Raw genomic sequence first — 13,444 nt, forward strand, 5'->3', positions numbered from 1 at the left:
TATCAAGATAGATAATCGCATGAATGCAAGATTTTCAGATAAAAGGAACAGATCGAATCAGGCAATAGAGTGGAAACTGTTCATCGGTTTATTATAAAGGTTTACACCCAATTTCATTGTTGTGAAAGAACAATGACACTGTATACCCCACACGATAACTTCCAACAGAAAGTGAAAACTGTTATTCCAATAGGGGCCCTTACACGCGCAATAAAAGTGTCATTACTAAGTAGTATCATTACTGGAATCGTATGGGAATTCCATCATTACTCGCCTTACACGTTCATTAAAAGTGACATTACTGCTCAGTAATGACATTACTAACGTCTCGTGTAAGGGGCCCTAATGACATGCCTGTATATTAAGCTTCGACACTCAGTGGTAACACACATCGCAAAAACTCATTGGTACCCCAAATGACGCACACTATAAACTACCCAAAGCTAACGGTAATCGTTACAGATTCAGCTTGTGGAGATAAAATATTGAGTGATGCACTCCCTGACACTTTGCCAGTGCAGTCTGTGTATAAAGTGGCCGTAGCAACGGCGTTCTTCGCGTTCACTCGTTGACATACACAACCAGCACAATCACTCAATCCTCGCTTGCAGTAGAAACAAAAGCAAAATTAACTCCCGCATTTTCAACGCACACTTGCCTCGCGACTTGGACCGTCTCAACCACACGCTTGTACTGTACATATGATCTCAGCAAAGCTATGGTATGGTACATGCTCGAAGCAGAGCGGGCTCTGGCAAAATCCCTCTCATAAGCCGAAACATCATGTACATACGCCTACCCTACGTGAAAAAAATGGTACAAAAATCATACAAAACTCGAAAAGTGTTCACTGCAAGCCCGAACACGCACTCAATATTATCACACTCGGTAAGAGTTCGGTTTAAACCACTCAATACATACATACATACACAGACGTACTCTCTCTATCATCTCTTCCACGTTACGCACACGATGTCTCGCTTCCATGGACTGAACACTGTTGCAGTGACTGAGCACGCATGCACACGAAGTGAGAGCGCTCGAGCCCATTCCATCAAACCCTCTCCAATTTTCCTTCGATTCAATCACAATGGCACCAACACCATCACACGTGTACTAGACCACAGCAATCCGAAGAAGACCAAGCAAAAAATACGATTTCTTCCGCGCAGCTAGCAACGCTCAAAGTACGCTTCACACTACACATACATTTCCCTCAATGGAACAGAGCGTCGCACGTCACGTCACAGTTCCGCCAGGATAAGGTTATATTTCTCTTGCGCGCACTTACACGTTACGTACGTTAAAAAAATCGATCGTGTTCGACGCTTACATGAGCGGTGCATGCAACTACTTTTGGCGTGCTGTGCCGGTGGCAGAACACCAACGAATCGTGTAAATGGTATGTAAAGCAGAAACAAAAGATTGAAGCTCTTGCGTACCGTATCTCCAACGCCACTCTTTTTTTAGAAAAAAAAAACTTCCACGACACCACATATTCATGTCATCATCCTACTTTAGATCGAGCTAAGAAATAGTGTACATATACAATATAAAAAAATCATAGAAAAATACTCCCTTTTGCACTCCATATCACTCAATATTCACAGTTGGTTTATGTTCTTCATGCATGGCGCCACTGGACACACAACCAAAACCGCCAAACACAACACTTGGCAACAATATTTGCCATATTTCTACACTTGACAATCTCAGTGCTCCAAAACCGAAAGATGTCAGTTTTTTTTATTCTTAAACCTCAAACGCACTATCCGGAACACCACTTCCCTGATCTAACTAGAAACGACGCGAATCCACGGTGCTACGCGTCCTCTCTCGTTGAAAGCACAATGAGAACTCCAGAAATATGTACGCAGATTTCCAGTATGATGGAAAACTGCCAATGAGAATAGATACTCGAGAAATACAAAAAAAACGGAGTAATCAAAACGTCGATGTGGCTATTTAATGCACAAAACAAAATGCAAAGATGAATGTGCGATACTTTCAGACCTACTAATTCGAGGTAGAAAGCACCGACGTCAAGTACGGTAAACAGCAGCTGGGAGCGTATGATATAGAAAAATGTGTTCCGATCCGAGCCGAACTTAAACGCCGACCGAATCCGGGCAAAATCAGCGCAGACTTTCGTGCTGGTTATATGACGCGAACGTATAGGTTTTACATTCCTAATGGGAAATAGTGTTGGAGCGAAGACTTTATCCATCTCTACGCGGATTTCTGTCATCAGTAACTGTGCACGGACTGTTGAACGGATTAAATTTGCTTGAAATTGATCACTACTGTGTTGATATAGTACAGTTTTGATCCATTTCCTTTCGGTTTTTCAGTTGTGGTGCGCGTGTAAATATAATGAAATTGCATGGAATGATTGATTTAAAATAAATTACGATAAATTACGTAACGCTTTTGGGGGGGGGGGGGGGTGGTCTATGACAAAGTGTTACGTGTTGTGACATTTGGGGGTGGGGGAGTAAGCTAGAACATTACGTAACATGTTTTTAGTGAAGAAATTTTTTTAGGAATTCGTGTCGTAATAGGGGAGAGCAGGATAGATAAATTTGTGACAATTTGTTACAAGGGGGGAGGTGGGAGTCAATCTTGATCAATTTTTGCGTTATGTAATTTATGAGTGTTCCCTAATGCATGTTTAGATTGTAATAAAACTAATTAGCAACATAGATACAAGCGTATCATGAATATACTGAATATTATGCTTGTAATAAATGGCCTGTATTAAGTCAAAGAGGACCAAGAGCCATTTTGAGACACGTGCTTTAAAAACACTATCGCATCCAACATAACATCCATTGTGATATTAGAATGGTGAAATTTGACTCTCGTATTATAAATAATTGGGGTTTGCCAACGGTAAAATGGCCTCGGCGTTTGCAGCGATGAGTCATTGGAAAATCGATAGCGCTAACATCTACTACGTCCCGAACCTAGGTTGTTTACATGAGATAGCTAGACCAGATTCAAAAAAAATTTCTCACGCACAGTAGGATTTGGAAGGTTTGCACGCACACACAATTTAACTGAATTTTGAGATCAATTAACCCAAAGGTGAGTATAAAGGAACTTAACAACGGGTTGTGCTTTGCCGTAGTTGAAAATAAACTACCTTTCATGAGGACCACCTAAATTTATCTTATTGAATAATAACTTAAACGAAAAAAGAAGATATGAATAAAGTTTAAAAATTAAACGACATATAAGGAACACAACAATAGTGAATTATAAATTAACCCTTTCATGCCCAATTTTTTCTAGCGCATGTAGGGTTTCAAAATTATTTTTCCTTAAAAACGGTGAGGTCAAGCAACACGAAAGGCCTTTTTTTCATAAAGATAGGTGCTTTCCTCGCAGTGATAGAAGCTGCTCAATTTTTACCTTCCAATGCTCAATACAATTCTCCTAAAATATTTACAATAGTTCAATTGCGTAGAAAACGAAGCCAAAGACGGTCTAAAGTGATAGATTTTATCAGTTTTCAATAATATTGCTACATAACGAAGATATATGAAAAATTCATGTTCAGTCGTCAAAGTAAACTGTCTGGCAGCACTGCTTCATCGGTATCCAATCAGACTAATTACAATAACTTTAGTTCTAGGGCTGATCCTTGTAACGAAAGGCAATAGTCACATTTATGAGCTATTTTGGTTTTTTTTTGCGAAAATCTTGCCTCAATCAAATGTTATAACTGTTCACAAACAACATGGGCATGAATGGGTTAAAAAAGCGAATAATTGAAAAAGAGTCATTTTTCTAAACAATCACAAAAACCGAAGAATGAAATGAATCGCTTCCGGCTTTGCTGAATATCGGAACTGGATCGTGTCTCTTGTTTTACTTTTGCCAACAATGAGTGATACTGTCTAAATAGTGTTAATTTCGGTACGAGTTCAGATACATCGTCTAATTTGGCCCCAAGTTGATGCTAGTTACCGAAGAAAGGAACTCGAAACACAAAAATCCAACTCAATTTATGTTAGGTCCTGTACCCTCAATGCACAAATTGGTTTAAGGGGGCGTCTGGTGATCGTGGGCAAAAAATTTACTTCTCTTTTATCCACCTAATTGTTAGTATTGAACCTCTAAAATAGTCTCCCACAATCTCGGTTGCCATGCTGAACTTCTTTTGTTTTAAACAACCATGCATTCCTCGCCCGTATTTGCTATAACGCACGCAGATTTCAATCTATCGGTAACAATTTTTGGAAAACTGACAGCGATAAAAATACAGTTTAAACAATACACTCTTAACTACTTCTACCCACATTTTCAAGATTTATGGTTTACTGCGTGATGCAATTTGATGTGGGTCACCCTTTAATTTAAATTTTGCAGTAGAATAAGAGATGTTTCGGTTTTTACGAAGCCATTTTCCGAAACTCGAACTTTTTTTCTATTTTTTTTTTTTGGTTCATCGAGTAACTACAAGTCTAATCTTTACAAATCTTATTGAATTTTCAGACAATTTTGTTAAGAGTTATCGTGTTCCCCGCGGCGTACCTCGACATGGAAATGGTTGGACGTCTACTCTTGGAACATTCATATGTGTGGCTCTGTGAAATGGGTCTTGAACTCCTGATCTCAGGCCTCTTAGACTCAGACTTCGATCTGCTCTCGAACTTGACACAACACAGGCTCGGGTTCGGAATCGGATTTTGCCTTGGACTTGTACGTGGGCTAAGGTTTGAATTTGGACAGACTCGGATTGAAAGAAGAATTTAGACAGTGGCTTGGGCATGGACTTACACTACGACTAGAACTTGAACGTTGACTCAGATTTGAACATGAATTTGGACTTGAACACGGACTCAAACTTAGAATCGGTCTCGAACTTAGACTTGGAACTGAAATCGAAATTGGACATGATTTCGGTCCAGGTTGCAATTGGGATTCGAATTTGAACTCGGAATTGGATGTGGACTTGGATATAGCCTACGGGTTGGTCTTGGACTTGGATTTGGATTCGATCTTGGGTTTGTACTTAGACTTGGACTTAGATTTCGACTTAGACTTGGACTTGGACTTGGACTCGAACTTGGACTCGAACATGGACTCGAACTTGGACTTGGACTCGAACTTGGACTAGGACTTGGGCTTCCGCTTGGATTTAGACTTGGACTTCGACTTTGACTTGGACTTGAACTGAGACTTGAACTTGAATTTGAACTTGAACTTGGACTTGGATATGAACTTGGATTTGGAATTAGACTTACATTTAGACTTGTATTTCAACTTGGATTCAGATTTGAACTTGAAGTTAGTCTAGGATACGAATTTGGACTTGAACTTAGATTCGGACTTGTACTGGAACGTGGACTCTGACTTGGTCTTGAACCTAAACTTGGTCTTTGTCTTGGATTGCGACTTGAACATGGACATGGACTTGGATTTGGAGTTGGCCATGGATATGAAGCTGGGCTGGGATATTGCACGTCATTCTTGAACTTGAGACGAACTCGGCTCCGGTATGGAATCGAACTCGGCTTTCAACATAGACGGGGGATCAGTTTTAAATTTGGACATGAACACGGACTCGGACTAGATTCAGATTTAAAATAGGACTTCGACAGCGGCTTAGACATGGACTTACACTGGGACTAGAACGTGGACTTTGACTCAGATTTGAACATGGAGTTGGTATTGGATTTGAGTTTGAACTTGAAAATGGATCTGGACTTGAACATGGACTTGGACTTGAACTTCGTTGGACTTAGACACCGAGTAGACACGCACTCGGACTTGGAATCGGACCCAGAGTTAAAAACAATCGAAACACTTTTTTGACGGCTGAAAATGAACATGATGCTACTCGTGATGAACAGAAAAATTATTCATTCAAAAATCCATGTTATTCATTCAATCGAATATCGTACAATAATATTCATTTCACTGAGCATCTAGGAAAATGTTTCAAAAGTTGGAAAGGTATATAAATTTATAATTATCATCGCTTACATTGTGCCTGCGCCTACTTTGATGCGTTCGATTCCTTGTTGCACGTTCGCTTCGTGCAATAAACGGAGACGAATGAAAACCTGCAGTGAGTGAATGGACAGTTGGCTTGTTTGACGTATTCGGTAGCGCCACTGAACATTGAAAATGAATGCGGTTGAATATCTTCAATTTTCATTCAGTGAATATGAATATTTGTAACTCTGCTTGCACTTGAGCTTTGGCTTATACTTGGATCGGAACTCGAATTTCAACTCGGCACGAACTACGTACCGGTTTGCAATCGGACTCGGACTTAGATTTGTGCTTGGATTTTAATTTCAACCCGGATTTGGTCTCATACTTGGATTTGAACTTGGATTCGAACTCGAACTTGTAGTTAGGTTTGGACTCAAGCACGGATATGAATTTTTACTTGGGAGCTTGTTTTTTTAAAGTTCATTCATTTGACACGTCTTAATGTATTACCTTTACTGAGCCGTGGTTCTTTTAATACTTGCGATGTGTAAATAAAAATACATAAATCGAATTTAGCTATCTGTCCATCGGATCTTGTATATGCATTACCAGTGGATGAAAGTTTGTTTGAGTTTGTTTATCAGGTAACTTTCATATTATCCACATTATCAAAAGGTTAAAGTAGGGTAAGTGGACTCGTAAACAGAGACATTTACACGCATTCTTCCGGTGCAAAGAATATCTAAAACGTTACGCTCATATACTTCAAATCGAATAATACGTCCTTCTTTCATGACAACAATCGGGCCTAACATTGGAAAATATTATCTAATTTTCAAGTGATTGGATAATATCGCAATCAAAAGCGATCCAAACTGTTTCTCCCGTTGATTCTTGCTACAATTGGTTGTTATTTTATCTACTAAGAAGACCGGTTTTATAACGCAATTTATTCAAACAAAAAAGAATGCGCAGCTCCCATAAGAAAATCATTTCTCTGGAAAAACAGCATCACCGCATTCCTAACACCCAAACAACCGGTTAAAGCCGCCGTGCACCAGATAAAGCTGCTTATCCAAAAAATACCCCTTCATACTGCACGTCACCACGATAAAAAAAGAGGTCTTAATTACTCTTCCTGCTCGAATTATCACACACACATTTACGGTTTTTTCCATTTCAATTATCTACAGAAAGCTAGAATTTCGTTAACGCATTTCCAAACCATCCCATCCCATCGGCGCAGTTGATAACGAGACGGACCGAAATTTCTCTGCGAAATTATGTGACCACAGACCATAACCGCACAGAGTGACCTCTGCTCATCTGTCATCTTCACTTCGTAGATGTGCGCAACCATGCGGGCATGCCGGCCACCAAAACCATCATCGGTTGTTGATTCAGTCAATCGTCGCGAATCAATTGAATCTAATTGCTATGTCTTGTGATCCAATCTACAGCGTCACAACAAATTAATTAGTAGAATCGAAATTCCATTCTTTTTTTTTTTGGTGCACAACATGAGGGTCACTTTCACACGAATGAAGCTGCTGAAGCCACTGCAGATACCAGCCTGTTTTTGTTTAATATGATCTGCAAATAATAAGATTTTAACACTACGTACTCATTCGCCGAAGATGTGATAAGGGTGTTTTTTTTTGGTTTTTGTTTCCTACGAAAATTGTCTTCGCGGCTCCGCGAAATCGCGTGAAACGGTGTCACGAAAAATGCGCGAATTCGGAACCGCTTATTAATAGCAACTAACTCATAGTCGACCGGTGTGGACCCTCTTCACCATCCAGCTCCCAGCGAAGGAAGAGCTGCGACTAATCATCGCTCTCGCAGATTGCGGTGTCTGGATACTCTCTCGCTCTTTTGTTCAGCGAGTGCGAAAATACAAACGGTCGCTGAGCTGTTTGTCTGAGCTCCACTGATGGTTGTTTGAGAGCGAATGAAGATCTTACATTGTTCGCTAAAAACAGCTGATTTGTTGTTTGTCTATTTTCACTAAATTCATTCTAATATAAGCCATCGACGGGAAAGCAGACTTTTGCTCGTTTTTTGGTATGGGTGCAGCTCACGTACACACACTCGTGTCATTTTGAGTCATGTTTGAACACAAAGAAACTGTCACCATGCACAAACTCCCTGGCAAACACGTGGCGCCAGTTGGTAGCACGTTGAAACTACACTGACTACTTGCCACTGCCACCGCTGAAACGAACTCCGAACGTACGGGAAAACGAATGTCGCATTGCAGCTATTTTTTTGTATGTTTGTGATTTCTACGTGCAAACCAGACCCTCTCCTACCATGTATCCTCTTTCGTCCGCCAATGTAAGACCATAGGAAAACCACTGATGTTGAAGGAATGGGACGAGAAGATATCGCAACTTTGGCAGATGTACGAGAGCTCAATTGAGGGCACCATTTTTAAGCTTGATTTACAGGACTTCCGACCCGACTCATTCTCAACGAGCAGTGACTTTCTGCATAGTGATGTACTTTCGCTATCCACTCGTTGAAATATGATGCGATAAGTTTTTTCTCTACTTAACTCGGATGGAGACGCTTGGAACCACAGTTGGTCAGTGAACGGCCATGCGTTTCCATCGGAAAGGGCCGAGAGGTACGGTAGGGCAACTTATACACTATCTACAAATTTTACATATTTTTTTAATTAACCTCATTTTAATTCACCCGCCTTAATTGTCCTGCTGATTTCGGTTGGTTAATTATCAACGTTCAAGCGTATTTAGAACTCGCGGTATTTTGAGATAGCATTGTTTAACCGTATCACGTCCTAGGGAAACTGGAGGTAAGATGAGCATGCATCCCCTACATTTCGGTTGGTGACATACAGTTACCAGAACAAAATTCAGTTTTTGATGCCATGAAGAACAATAGAATCGACGCCGTCTCAATCAATGCGTTTAATGTCCAGAAACCGCTTAGATGGCCATCACAATCCACCTTCCCACCTACATACACGCAATAATCCTCCAAGTCCAAATTATTCCAATCTATAAATTCATTATCGCGTTCCGCTGTCAAATCCAACCATCAACACCAATTACGCATAAATCCGAAGCACAAGAGCTGATAGTATCGGTGGGATTGTGCCACCGGCGGCCCGGTTGATACCTGCCCGATAAAAACCCAAAACAAAAAATACTGTTAATGAAACCCATCACCCACCGTTTCGGAATGCGTTGATCCGCGAGCGCGACCTTCACCGTGTTCGTTCCTCACGACCAACGACGACGACGACAACAAAGTCACCATCCGTTCGTCTGTGTAGGTGTGTTGTTCTGTATCTACCTACCGAATGTATACGTCAATTTTATTCCACCCGAAATCTACTCGTCATCACTCAGTCAAGGTCGACTTGATCGGGGCGTAATCCACAGTCAAAGTGGCAGTGGTACAAAAATCATTCTCAACTTTTTAGTAGGGTGGGTGCTCCTACAGTTGAGGTGTACCAATAGTATGCCTAATTAAGGAACAATAGGAACCGAAATTAGCTATGGGACAACTATTGGTACATGCATTCCTATAGCAGTACAAGCGGTTTCAAATACATAAATTGCTTAGTAAGCAGTCTTTATATTTTTTTCTAGGAAATAGGGATTGAAAGCGTTTCGTTTAACATATAAACAGTGACCGTAGATCTTTTCATCGATTTTAACAAAAGTTTTCCATAAGCATGTGACAATTGGTACATCAACCCTACTTCCCTACTGTAGCTAGCAGCAAACATGAAGAGCAATAGTGCACACATCAACATCAAGCACTATTTTGACTGGTCCGAAACGGGTTCGAATCGATTCCGAGTGGCGTCATGTTGGATTTCGCGTGCCCCACTTCCGAGCTGTGCGGACAGAGGGTGGGGTTCAGCAAGCTTCCGTGTGCGCTTGGTTTACCAAATCATTCCGGTCAACCCTTGCAGTCATGGGAGCGGAGAAAATGTTTTTTTGATTCTACTATGACTTTTTATGTGAATTTTATTCAGATGTGGTACGTCCTTTTGTTGATGTATTCATGTACCTTGCATGAAAAATTGGACGTATTTCTTCTGTAAAACGTCATATCAATATGTACCAAATGTGCTTTTTTCAGATCTACACATGAAAGTTTCTGCGACTCCTCTTCAGTAACTGACACAATCTTGGCACCACTTACACACTAAATTCAAAAAATCACATGTCTTGTGTGAACACTTAATCAACTGGCTGGTCCCAAGTAGGGTGGTAAATAGCACCAACTGGGTCTCTAGTTACACAATGTATCTAAACTAGTACCCAAATGAACACTAGTTAGACACAAAAACAGTTCACACAACACGCGTAAACGCCTAAAGCAACTTGTTTGTCCCTAGTGATGTCCCGGGAAGTAAACACAGAAGCACTGGTTAGCCGATGAGAAAGCGGGAACGAACTTCTGTTGTTTGGTTAGGGAACCAAACGCCTAGCACTATGCAATATTAATTCCCAAAAGGGAAAATTGAATGAGACCAATTTGCGCATTAAGGGCAATCCATCATAGAGGCTACACAAAAATACGAAGAATTTATTTGAATATTTGTTTCTTCACCAATTGTTATGTTTATTTCCATAAATTCCCACGCCATATTTCAAACTAATTCGACCGATGTTCGTGTTAGTTTGTCGCTCATTTTATGTTAATTCCAGCCGCAAATCTTCAACTGTATATTCACAAAATCATTCGACGCTAGGTGTTTGAAGGCGACAGAGTGTGCATCTATTCAGGAAACTGTATATATTAGGATGCCAATGGCATGTATGAGGAAAAAGTGATCATCGAATTTTGTAACCGGACACACATCAGCAGCATTAGCATCTAGAAAACAGTCTCTATGAAAAAGTTGAGCTCAATCAGACATGATTAAGGGGTTGAGCAAAGTGGTCGTGCATAAATTTTCACTTGTGAAAAACACCAATTGACTCTTTGAATATTCATAAAACAATTTCGTCCATGAAATATGTTGGAGTTGAGTTGAGACTTGGGTTTTAGGAGACAGCTTTTAATATTTTTGTTGCCAAATGTTTTTCTGAAAAATGTTGTTTTTAATATTTAAACTGAGTTTTTTTCTTGAATTGACACGTTTAAAGCGTTTTTAAAACAATTGGCATACAAACATTAAAAGCTGCATTCCCAAGCTCAAGTCTCATCTTAACTCAAAAAATTTCCATATCCCAGACAGGCATTTTTTAGAGATTATGTGAAAAAATTCTATCTAGCGGGAAAATTAAATAGATGTAATGTGTTGGGTAGCCGCGGCCACCCAACGCATTACATCTATTTAATTTTCCCGCTAGATACCCTGCGGGAAATTTTTTCACATAATCTCTAAAAAAATGCCTGTCTGGGATATGGAATTTTTTTTGAGTTAAAATGAGACTTGAGCTTGGAAATGCAGCTTTTAATGTTTGTATGCCAATTGTTTTAAAAACGCTTTAAACGTGTCAATTCAAGAAAAAAAAATCTTTTGAAAATCTCACTTTAAATATTAAAAGCACTAAGCGGGGAACATTTTTCAGAAAAACATTTGGCAACAAAAATATTAAAAGCTGTCTTTGCAAGCCCTAGTCTCAACTCAACTCCAACATATTTCATCGGCGAAATTGTTTTATGAATATTCAAAGAGTCAATCGGTGTTTTTTGTCCGTGTCTAGAGCGAGGTCACACGATCACTGTCGCCAATGCGATCATCATGTGTTCTTTCTGGGACGTCATCATAGTCCACAGATCACATAAGGGCTTCTGCATTGGGCCGGAGTTTCGAGGGTTGCAGATTTGAATCCTGCCTCTAGGGGGAATGTTTTCACATAATTGCTTATGTTTAACTCACCATTTCGATCTGTTTTCCCCGTTGGATACCATCACAAAAATCAAGCAAATGACGTTACTGACGCCAAGCCCTCTATGAAGGACTACCACGTGTACATGCCCGTTCACAACGTGGCGATCGACGGTGTCGTCACCGATTCCAGTTTTTAATGCATGCATCTACGGAGGCACCGGGTTGCCTGTATCAAAACCTGCTTGCTCCAGTGAGCGCAGATTTTGAATTGCAATCGTACTGAATAGAAGAAATTGATATTTCCCATCCAACACGGCACTCGAGGAATCGTAAACGTTCCTTTACACAACGCTCTAATACTATTTTGCAGAAATATTGAAAAGAGATTCACCACTCACCATGACAAATTATTATGTTCTCTTGGCACAGGATATCCACCATGTGGGGACATCTTTTACTGCTGCTTAAAGTAATAAGCAGATGAGAGTGCTTGTAAGTATACTAGCCCAAGGAAGCAGTCGAAGAAACAGTTCCAGGTCTTGGAAATTTAAAATGAAACAATTCATTTCCAGAGACATCAAAAATCTCAGGTGACATTTCAACCAGGGATTGAAGTTAGTGTAGGACTGGTTGGCTCTGGGTAGGGCTGTAACAATTTTATAATAATGCTACGGGCCCGCTTCTACGGCATAGAAGTAGCAATCCAGCAATGGATCAATTCTTGGCTGTGATATTTCTAACCGCCGAGTACTACACGAAGAAAGACAATGGAATGTTATCTATCTCCTAGGGGATGACAACCACGCTGCTGTTGAAATTAAATGATTCAAAATCCAAGTGGACGAAGAATTGTGATAAATATTCTGACGTTTCTCGTCTTCAAGTGTTATTTAAAACAATACCTAATGTGTGCAGATTTTTTTAAAAACTGCGCGGTTTAAAAAATTAATGCGAAAATGTATCAATTCTGATGCTGAATGTCCGAGAGAAGAGAATGTCAAATTTGCCCGGAAATTTCTGCTCTCGTAGGCGATTTGTAGAGGTGGAGGAACGATTCAACGCTTATTTTACCTATGAGTAAAGCCATGTCAAGTGATCCTCGAATTTTTCGCAAAATCACCGATCTTCATGAGGTATAATTTATTGTATAGGGATTATGGTGATTAGCTTTTGGTATAAATATTTCGTTACAATTCCTTTTTTTCTTTAAGATATTAACCCTTAAACTTTATTGCATGATAAAATTGAAAATTTTGTATCTCAAAAACTACTGAAGATAATTCAATGAATTTTTGCACACTTATGGAATGATATTTGCACTATCTTATAAAAATGTTTTTGGTTTATAATTGTGTAAATAACGGTACTTTGCATCTATTTAAAGTTTTCAGTTGTATTTCTGCTTGTGTTCTTCACGCTAAAAATTTTCAAAACTTATGTCAAATTATGCGAAAATCTTTTACCTTCAATAATCTGTATTTATAATTTTTCATTTTTGTTCCTATCGAGAGTTATAGAGGATTTTGTAACTGTGCGCTGTTTCAACGCATGGCTCATTTTGATGCAACCCGCGAGAACGTACCTATTGGCAATGCCGCACGTCGCAACGTCCTAATGCGCATCGCTTTGAAGGAGCGTATCTCATGTTCAAAAATGGCATCTCTGAGATTA

At 39.8% G+C, this 13,444-nt stretch overlaps 2 protein-coding genes across 2 annotated transcripts in view; one reads left to right on the plus strand and one right to left on the minus strand.

Moving 5' to 3' along the window:
* The window catches only part of LOC131695472 (ATP-binding cassette sub-family C member 4-like), a 37,988-nt gene extending 30,107 nt beyond the window's left edge, over positions 1-7,881 (minus strand). The window contains exon 1 of the mRNA XM_058983991.1: positions 7,574-7,881. The gene's annotated coding sequence lies outside the window, so the exon portion shown is untranslated. The remainder of the gene's footprint in view (positions 1-7,573) is intronic.
* The window catches only part of LOC131695493 (uncharacterized), a 100,918-nt gene that overhangs the window by 55,251 nt on the left and 32,223 nt on the right, over positions 1-13,444 (plus strand). The gene's annotated exons all lie outside the window — the stretch shown is intronic.

Source organism: Topomyia yanbarensis, unplaced genomic scaffold (assembly GCF_030247195.1).
Source record: "Topomyia yanbarensis strain Yona2022 unplaced genomic scaffold, ASM3024719v1 HiC_scaffold_4, whole genome shotgun sequence".
Lineage (NCBI taxonomy): Eukaryota > Metazoa > Arthropoda > Insecta > Diptera > Culicidae > Topomyia > Topomyia yanbarensis.